This window comes from Canis lupus, chromosome 20, assembly GCF_048164855.1.
Source record: "Canis lupus baileyi chromosome 20, mCanLup2.hap1, whole genome shotgun sequence".
Taxonomy (NCBI): Eukaryota; Metazoa; Chordata; class Mammalia; order Carnivora; family Canidae; genus Canis; species Canis lupus.
This window is the reverse complement of record NC_132857.1, coordinates 57,582,927-57,593,410: the sequence shown is the minus strand read 5'-3', so window position 1 is coordinate 57,593,410 and position 10,484 is coordinate 57,582,927. Positions and strand designations below refer to the sequence as shown.

General features: G+C 49.9%; 1 long non-coding RNA gene across 1 annotated transcript in view; it reads left to right on the top strand.

Annotated features, from left to right (window-relative positions):
* Positions 1 to 10,484, top strand: part of LOC140611991 (uncharacterized) — a 113,680-nt gene that overhangs the window by 77,049 nt on the left and 26,147 nt on the right. The window lies entirely within an intron of this gene.

Sequence of the window (10,484 nt, the reverse complement as noted above, 5' to 3'; positions counted from 1 at the left end):
TTTATGGGAAAGGTGCAGGTACTGCATGAGGTGGAGAAGGAGGAGTAGGGAGTGCTGTGCCGGACGGAAGTCCTGGCTTCCTACACGCCACGGGGTTGACGCGCCCGAGCAGATGCTCCGCCAGTGCTTCTCTGTCCACCACAGTCTAGCCGGGCCCTGCACTTGGAAACCGTGCCAGGTTCCACGACACTGTTCTCTTGCCCTCGCTCTCGCGTGCAGGTGAAGGGACTGAGGTGCAGAGACGTTGAGTGCACATGCAGAGGTCACGCGGGTCAGCCCGAGAGCCGGGCAGGAAGCCAGCGTCCACACCCTTAGCTCCTGGGCCAGGCCGGGCTTGGGGGAGCATTTTTCGTGGGAATAGAGGAGACCCAAGGATGGGGCAGTGGATCTCTGCTGCCGTGGGCCAGACTTCTGTTCCGTCATGACCCAGTTGCACCTCTGGTTCCATTACAGAGATCGGCTGCCCAGGTGGTGGCTGAAGAGACGGATGGAAAAGGAACATGATCCAGGGTGTCATTGACCTTTGCTTCCTACTCTGGTCACTCTCAGGTTAGTCTCTGAGCTCCTCGAGCTCAGGGATGATGTCTTCCTTAGCTTGGCAACCCTTTAGTAGCCAGAGCAGTCCGTTGGCCTGCCGTATGTCATGGAAGTGCCTGGAACTCCCTTCCTGGAGCCAGGCCTAGCTGGGGCTGCCTCAGAATATGTGACGAGAGGAGTCACATCCGTAGAGATGTGTCCACAAATTCTCCAGCATTTTGGGCGTTACTGGTGACACTGGTATTTCATGTTAACGGTTTGGTGGAATTTGCGGATCCTGCAAAGGAAGGAGGTACTTGCTTGATTGCTCCGGGGCCTGGTCTGGTGGTCCTGTGCCCAGCGGGAGCCCCTGGGACTGTCCTGCCGTCCCTTGTAGGAGCGCCGGCTTCTGGGAGGTGGAGCTGTATTCCAGTAAAGTGCTGAGCAGGCTCTGCTAGATGAGCTCTTGATCTTTCCTAATGCAATGCCGCCTTCATGGGGGGAGGGACAGTTAGGGATCCAGCCAAAAGTTAGCACTTTCCTGAACAATTAGAGCTGGTCATTGTTCACGGTGGCAGCCAATGAAATTTAAATTGGGTTTCATGGCAAGCGTTAGGTTTCGGGGACAGGTGCTCTCTCTTTTCCCTTACTCTGTTACTCTTTCCGCCTGGAGTAACCACAGGAGGCCGAGGCTGCAGCATCCGTCCTTTTACAAGGAAGCAGGGCAAGAAGACCGAGTGCGGCCTGCGAGGGGTGGCGCAGCAGGAAGCCGCAGTCGGGGGCGTCTTGAAAGGCTGCCCTGGTGCAAATTCCTTATTACGTGAAAAAAAAAAGAACCTGTGGTCAAGTGTTTGAGAAATCAGGTATTTTCCCCCGCCCCAGTTACTTTTAGAGGAATGTAATTCCGCTTGATCCACGTGGCATCTTCAGACCTTGAAATCAGTACAATGTTGAAGACTGAAGTCATTGACCAGCGCATGGAATCAACGACCTGCTGAAGGAGCATATTGTAAACATGCTTTTTAGATGAGAGAATAACACATTTTTTTCCAAATAACTTCATCAGGAAGGCTTCACTCTAACGTATAAGTAGCATACGTTGAGTTTTTGAGAATTATTGCACGAGCTATAGCTGTCCCGTAGTTCACTGCCAAAGAATTCTTAACCTGGAGGGTAAAACATTCGTGAATTCACCATTGTCGAGGAGAGGATTGGGTTCTAAACACCAATACTAGTTCTCAGACTTCTGTATCCATCAGTAGACAACAGTGATTCACTCAGGTCCCTTGACTGTGGGCTTGGGGCCAGCAGCATCGGCCTGGGAAGTTGTAAAAATGCAAATTCTTGGGTCCTATTACAGACCCACTGATTTGGAAATGCTAGGGGTGGAGTCCAGCAATCTGGTGTAACAAGCTCTCTAGGTGATTTTTTTTTTAAGATCTTGTTTATTTATTCATGAAAGACACAGAGAGAGAGAGAGAGAGAGAGAGAGGCAGAGACCCAGGCAGAGGGAGAAGCAGGCTCCATGCAGGAAGCCCGATGCAAGACTCGATCCCGGGACTCCGGGGTCACACACTGAGCCGAAGGCAGATGCTCAACTACTGAGCCACCCAGGCGCCCCCCTCTAGGTGATTCTGATGCAAGCTACAGACTGAGAAATTAAAATTACTTTCCATACCTTAGATTAATTTCCATGCATAAGGCTAACCAGGACTGTTTCCCCCACTGGTTCTGGGGTCATTAGCATCTTTCTGATACGTGACTCGGTTTCCTAGTGACCATCTCCAGAGGGAATATCCTGTGATGGTAAATTAAGAAGTTGGCATTCTGCTTCCTAAATCAATGTCATGTAAAATGTGCTCCTCTTATCCCCGGAACCCTAGGTGAACCACTAATAGCACAGTTCTAAACCTGAATTAATCTATCTTACTGATGGGAGATCAGTCTGAAGCAAATCACCTCTTTTTATTCACCTATACTAAGAGCACTTGAATCATACTAGAGTTTATTTTTTTAAATTTAAAAGGCATAAAAGCTAAAAAATGGGATTTACCACCAATAATCTGGAATGTCAACAATCCAGCATTAGCTAGTTGGCTGTTGACTCTAAGTAGACAAGAGGAAAAACAGCAAATAGGTCTTTCTGGCTAGCTAAGAGGATTTGCTGGTTTAAACATTTTATAAAAGGTAAGTTGAATTCACCAGACACGAAGAAGGTAAATAATGTATGGGAAGCTTTGTTTGTATATTTGCTTATACTAAAAGCTATCAGAGTTAATGATTTACTTCTTCCCTTGTAAAAGTCCTTAAAATGAAATGTACCTACCTTTAAATTAAGTTTGATTTGATTTATTCTGGAAGATAGTATCTTAAATCTTCTCTTATTTCATGGCTATATTATAATTCATCGTCCCAGAAGATGAAAGCAGGTACATGCAGGAGAGGAATTCGATACTAGTACAGCTTATGTTCGAAAAGAACAGGTGCATGAATGAGACACATGTTCAGTAGGAGTTGGTCATCTTTTTTTTTTTTTTAGGAGATTTTATTTATTATTCATAATAAATAAAGAGAGAGGCAGAGACACAGGCAGAGGGAGAAGCAGGCTCCATGCAGGGAACCCGGCGGGGGACTGGATCCCGGGACCCTGGGGTCACGCCCTGAGCTGAAGGCAGATGCTCAGCTGCTGAGCCCCCCAGGGGCCCCAAGATGTTTGACTTTTAAGAGTAAAATGAATTTCTGATTTTATCATGTGGATATTTTCTGGTATATGTTTATGGGTATTTTTTAGATGTGGTAAGGTATGTGGAGATAATATAACTCAGCTAAACATAGCAGTAAGGACTAACTAAAAATACACTGGATCCTTATTATGCATCTGCTATAACAATGCATTTAAAAGAGTGCAGGTCCATCTGGTCCCAGTCGGAGCATAGCTACCAGTGTATTAATACACCTTCACTTTAGGCTATTACCTGTTTTATTGAGGATTCAAAGTGTGTATGTCAAAGACTGTAGTAGCGTATGTCATAAAGGATGGACTGATGTTCGGTTGGTAGGCACCAGTAAGGCCACGGGTGCCCGTACTCTCCCCATAATTAAATGTATTGAGTGTCACTTCTGAGAAAGCACAACCCTGAATAGCGCAGAGTAGAAACAGCATGGCTAAGTAAACATTGCTCCAGCTTGTCCAGGGATCTGGAAATATTTTCCATCTTCGATGTGTCCAGATAAGGATACAACATTCTGAGTCCATGCCGGAAGTCCTGGTAATAGAGAACGATATTTCGAGTAGGGAGGAGAGAAGATCATCAAGTGAAGAAAGTGGGTAGAGGTAGACTAAAGATTGAATATGAAAATACTAGGGCAGGGTCAAGGGAAGTAGGATACTCCCAAGTGGGCATCTCCAGTTCCTAGTTACCCATCTGCTGGGCCAGATGTGCCACCTGCACTATCCCTATTCTCAGTCGTCTGTCTTTATTGCTTTGTCTCATGTTTTATAGAGACCTTCTGTTGGTTGGTGATAGAAGGTTTTATTTTTTTTTTTTATTTTTTTTATTTTTTTGATAGAAGGTTTTAAATCTAATAATCAAACCACCCAGCTGTTAAAAGTATTCATGCCATAGGACCCAGTTCCAGACAGGTTGACTTTGGTGCTCGGTCATAAAGGTACTTCTGAGTTTACCTTCTTTTGACCTTAAAAAAAATAAATAGACAGAGAAGAAAAGTCTGGGGTGGGGATTTACTCAGCCTCTGTAGGCTTGTGCACAGAACCGAAAGGCATTAATTGGTTTGCTGACCAAGGCAGTTCTACTAGACATGAACCCCGGCCTGCTCTCTGGGCTGGGTTGAGCTCTGCCCATCCCTCTTCCTCCAGCAGCTCCCACAACTTAGAAACCAAAAGGCCGGCGAGCTTCTTCTTTGCCAGCACTCAGTGGAAACATGTCGGGTCTGTTTTTGACATGTGTAGAGAAAGATCAGCTTTCTGAGTGGAAAATTGAGATTCGCAGTGCTGAAGAATTACCCGACCGGGGACTGCAATAGGGAGTAAAGCGAACCCCTGTTTGGAGAGGGGAGGGGGGCTAACTACTCTTCCTTTTGGAGCCGTTGTGCCGGTTTCTGGCTTACAACTTGGTTCCCCATTTGACTTCGTTTGATGACTGTTCTTGTGCTAAAATTCAAGTGTGAGAATCTTGACGCAGCGAGTATTCGATTTACTAAAGGATTTCTACTGCAAGTAGAGTGATTCCAGTAAAGGCTCACGTATCATCAAGGAGCTGGAACCACTTCTTTTCCCAGACGCTTGGATTCTTTGGTGGAGTCTGTCTTTGGTGGCCACGCATCTCTTCTCAACACCCTCCACTATTTTTTTTTTTCCCTTAAGTGCTCTTCTGTGTAAAGATGCACATCATTTAGCGACTTTTTATCCTCTCTTTGAGGTGGGCGCACAAGTCTGTGAGTTTGGACCTCGGAGTGTGCACCCACTTCATGTTCCTTCTAGGTCTGTGAGCTCCATGCACATCAAAGGATGTGACTAAATGGAAGGTGGAGAATGTCATGAAATTCTTCAAGTCAGATGGCCGTAGACCTTCTGGAACACACACACACACACACACACACACACACACACACAAATTATCAGCTCCTTTGAAACTTCAAAATATCTTCTCCCTATTGTGTTTGTCTCTCCCCAGCTCCACTTTCCAATTTGTGCGCACGATGTCAGGATGCTGATGGTCTCTCCATGCTTAGATTTAGCTAAGGAGGTTGGTAAGCTTCTTTTTGTCATCACTGTAATGCAAAGACTTATAAACCACTCTGCTTATAGTTGAGATTGTAGATGCCGTTTCCAGAGCGTTGTATTGCTGTGTAGGCTTATTTGACCCGTGTTCATGGGTAGGCCTTTGGCCCTAAGTGTCCCTGTAGTTGGCAGCTGTAGTGTGGCTCTTAAATGCTGCCTCTTTCTACAGTTTGGGCCGTTTGTCCACTTAAGCCAGGGTGTCCTGTTGTCCCTTCTCCACATCAGAGTTCTGTGTGCCAAAAAGTACAACTTCAGGCAGCCGGGTGGCTCAGTGGTTTAACACTGCCTTTGGCCCAGGGCGTGATCCTGGAGACCCGGGATCGAGTCCCATGTCGGGCTCCCTGCACGGAGCCTGCTTCTCCCTCCGCCTGTGTCTCTGCCTCTCTCTCTCTGTGTCTCTAAATAAATAAAATCTTATTTTTTTTTTTTTAAAGTACAACTTCTGTGGTCTAGGAATTAGTCTTTGATTGTTACTTTGCGGTGGTGCCTTTTGATCCTGACGTTCTGGGCAACTGTCTAGAGAGTTTTTTTTTAAAAAAATATCAAGGCCTAGTTTTCCACTCCTGGGTATTCTGATTTAAACAGGAGGGTAGGCCCAGGCATTAGTGTTTTTAAGAAGCTTACCATGTGATTCTAATGTTCATCCAGAACTGTGAGTCACCGCCCTTGGTTAGTAGGACTTTCAGGTGATGATCATCCAAATAACGCCAGCTGAGGCCTCCCTAGGTCTCTAGAGCTCCACAGGATAGACACGATAGTACTCCAGGTGTGGTTCCCATCCCAACAGCACCGGCACTACCTGGCAACTTGTTAGAGATACAAATTCCCTGGGCCCACCCCAGACCTACTGAATGACGGCTTTGAGGGTGGAGCCCAGGGAAGTGTTTTAACAAGGCCTCTGGGTGATTCTGATGCAAGTTAGAGAACCAGTGCTTGAACCCACCATTTTCATGGCCTGATTATTTTCAAGGCATATATATTTTTTTAAGATTTTATTTATTTATCCACGAGAGACACACAGAGAGAGGCAGAGACACAGGCAGAGGGAGAAGCAGGCTCCCTGCGGGGAGCCCGACGCAGGACTCGATCCCAGGACCCTGGGGTCACATGCAGAGTTTACTGAAGTTAAGTAGGGGGTTACCAAGGAGGTCTTTATATTCACATTCCCCACAAGAAATGAGTAACAGTGGCCTATGAGAAATTTCTGTTGCTTCTTTCCAGCTGTGCTGTCCTTGGGGCTGTTCTTTTGACCCCTGCACCATATAGAGCTTAGCTTCTTCCCTTCCCATTAGCTCCTTTGGGTCTTCAAACTATAATCTTATTGTGTTGCTCTCTCTCAGTTTCCACTTGCTAACGTGCATTCACAAGCCCATAAGGAGCATAGACCTAGTTCTAGTTCTTCAGAGGGACAACAAAACCCCTCTGCCCTTTAATTGGATTCTACCCTGTCGGACAGCAGTTATAGGGCACACATGTTTTTTTCGTGTTTATTTTCTGCTGTATAACCCGAAGCTGAGTGAGCCAGGGCCCACTGTCGGTTCCCACTGCCATAGAGCGTATCAAATACCATCATGGTGGCTCTCCTTCCTGTTGTGACTTGTCACTTGATCCTCTACACCGAAAAGAATCAGGATGGTGCCCAGATACATGACCGAAACATAAAAATTCCAATCCGTTGGTTGCTTTGCCTAATACCAAGCCACCAATCTGGCATATTTTTTTTCCTCTAGAACTGAGTTTTTGGGGGTGAGGGATGGTGCAATGCAGATAGAGCCTGTGTTTGTCAGTCTTCAAGGTGATGAGTCTGGTCTACTTCATTTCCAAGTGGGTGATAAGGGAAACGCAGTGCTTCAGAATTAACAAAGATAGGAAAATTCTTTCAGGGAATAGATCCTCTCAATGCCAAAGGACAAGTTGAAATTTCTACTAGACTTCTCTAGAAATAAGAACTGTTAATGAATAAATCACCTTGGTAGTGATTTTGAATGTGTCCAAGATGAGGAAGTTTTTACTTTACTTGACAAGGAAATAAAGACAGTGAATAGATGATTCAGTGCACCGCTGATGGGGCTTCCCATCCATCCTGCCAGGTGCTCCGAGCTCCAATATACATGATAATAGTTTAAATGTAAATAGGGTTAATGAATTTTAATATTCCTCTGAATCGTGTATTCATCCTCCCATTTGCATAGTGACTTATTCCTCAAGTCCTTTTGTAAATATTGTAATGAAATCAACATAAGAGGCAGCACAAAGGAGCGGGCGCGATTAGCCCAGCAGACGGCCCTGGAATCCTATCACAGGATCGCAGACCAGGGACGGAGGAGTCGCCTAAGTAAACCAGCTGATCCTTCTTTTCTGGTGGGGAATATTCAGTTTAGGAGGTTTTCAAAAAAGTAGTTGGGTTCAACTCTCTGTGCCTCAAGGGACAAGGTTTCTGAACTTGCCTTCCATGGAATACCTGCTGTGCTTCCCTCTGAAGTGATCATGGTCCCAGGATGTGTGTGTGTGTGGGGTAGCAGATGGGGGGGGACGGAGGTGCTGCCCCCACCACCTTGGGCATAAACACTGTCGGAGCCGGAGGGCGGCCCCCACCACGGAGCACGCTCAGGCCCCAGGGTTCAGCTGGGAGGCCCTGCAGCTCAGAGCAAGACTCACTGCCTTTAAGCAGTTCCCACTGTTTCTGTTGCCAATTTTGAAAATAATAAGAGAGTTACTCCTTCCCCTCACCAGTCTTCCTGGCAAAGATAAGATGCCGGTCTTAACTCTTGCCGATGAAGATTGCTATTTAAGTTTAAGGCACTAAAAGATGATTTTATCTTTCAGCTTTTTCTTTACCTCAAGCCATTCTGTAGAGCGACGAAACTTAAACTGTTCTTCGCTGAGTTTACTGTACTTATCCGGGCCTCCCCGCACTTGTACCTGGACTGTTGCAGGGCCCTGGGCTGGTGGATGAGAACCCAAGGTGGTGCTGGGATGGTGGGTGAGAGCCCAGGGTGGTGTTGCGGGGTGGGTGAGAGCCCAGGGTGGTGCTGGGGTGGTGGGTGAGAGCCCAGGGTGGTGCTGGGGTGGTGGGTGAGAGCCCAGGGTGGTGCTGGGGGGTGGGTGAGAGCCCAGGGTGGTGCTGGGGGATGGGTGAGAGCCCAGGGTGGTGCTGGGATGGTGGGTGAGAGCCCAGGGTGGTGCTGGGGGCGGGGTGAGGGCCCAGGGTGGTGCTGGGGTGGTGGGTGAGAGCCCAGGGTGGTGCTGGGGTGGTGGGTGAGGGCCCAGGGTGGTGCTGGGGTGGTGGGTGAGAACCTAGCAGGGTGCTGGGGTGGTGAGTGGGAGCCCCGAGGGTAGGGTTCCGTTCAGCCCTGGGTGTCAGGGGGTACTAGTAGGAGCTCTGTCCCAGGCTTGCGTGTGGGGTAAACGAGTTACCTGCAGTAAAATCCTGGGGGGCCACCGGGTTGCTACATGCTGAGGAGCTTCAGGTCTCACCAGTGTCTCTGCCTGAGATGCCCTTTCTCCTCCTCAGTAAACTCTTAGGCCGGGGGTCAAATGTCCTTACACGCCATCCCAGGGTTTCTGATTCCAGGCCGAATGAAATCCTCGCTCCTCTTTCTCTGACACATTCCACCTGTTTTTGCTTTGCACAGCGTTTCTCGAGCCGTATTAAATTTAATCCCCAAATATTTCTCTTATTCCAGAACTATAACTCCCTTGAGGGCTGCACCGTATTTTATTTATCTATTTATTATCCTCCAAGACCCGAAACAAGCCCTGGGCATGGCAGGTGCTTGGGGGGCTCCTTGCCGGGTAAGCGTCTACACTGTGGCAGCGCCCCTTGGGAATAGGTTGGGCTGGGCGTTGGCGCGGCCCCTCGTTGCCCGCGGTGTGCAGACGATGCTCATGGCTGTCTGTTCAGTGCAGGGCCTGAGTCCTTTTCTTAAAAGATTTTATTTATTAGAGAAAGCAGAGTGAGAACGAGAGCAGGAGCGGGGGCAGGTGGGCAGAGGGGGAGGGAGAAGCAGGGAACCCGGTGAGCAGGACCCCACAGATGTGCCCTGTCAGGGGGCCGGCCGGGGGATGGAGCTGGAGGGCCTGGGACCCTGATATCCGTGTAGACAGAGAATGGATGCTGCTGGGCTATGCAGCTGTGGCCATAGTGTTTGGGGGTTTGGGGTGGTTCCTGGCACGGGGGTGCAGGCCCCAGGGCCTGAGTGGCCGTGCTTGGGTGGAGCGGGGCCAGCGGCCTGCGGTCGTGGAGGCCGGCGCAGCAGGGCAGGTGGCCGGATCAATCCCTGGGGCGGCGTGGCCCCCTTGGCTGGGGCTCGGGGGGGCTCTGGCTTCCCGCAGATGCCCCATGAAGCCCGTCTGCCCACCCAGATGGGTGGCCTCCTGCTGGGACCCTGCCTGTCAGCGCAGGGCCACCGACCCAGCCCGAAGCCTAGGGAGGCCACAAGGGCCTGCCCGCGACGGCCTGCCCACGACAGGCTGGGTGCCCACGACGGGCTGCCCACGACAGGATGGGTGCCCATGACGGCCTGTCTGCGATGGCCTGCCTGCAACGGGCTGCGACCCGGGTGCCACCATCCCAGCCCTCCTCTGTGGCTGCTGCACGACCGTCACAGAGCTGGCTCGGGCCTAGGGAAACCTGAGAAGTCTCCTTGGTAAGTACAGGGTCATTCCTCTCGTGCCCACCGTGTCCTCGGGGCCTGCCGAGCGGGAAGAGGCTGTGACCCGGGCCCGGCCACGTGGCCCGGGAGGCGAGGCCCGAGCGTCTTGCCCTTTGTCCTCGGCCTGTGGCCCGGCTCCGACAGCTGTGGAGGCGGGAGCTCAGGGCGACTGCCCCATGGGGTGCTCCGGGTGGCCGGCGCGGCAGAGAGCAGCATCCCGGCACTGTCACCTGTGCAGACTTTTCTCATTCCACACCGAGGCCTTTGGTGGTCCTCCTCTGCGCGTCTTTGGAGTCTTAAAGGTGTAATACGTTCTGGGTGTGAAACGTCAGGCTCGAGCAGGTGACCGAGCCCTTGGGCTGCGAGCCAAGCCCGGGCTGCCATTAGCCGCTCCCGCGCACCCAGGGGTCCCCTGCACCCCACGCGGTCCTGGCGTCGCTGTCTACAGTCCTCTCGCTGTCATTCGCCACCCATTTCTTTCTGTGGTTTACCTGGCTTACTTTAGTGACCCT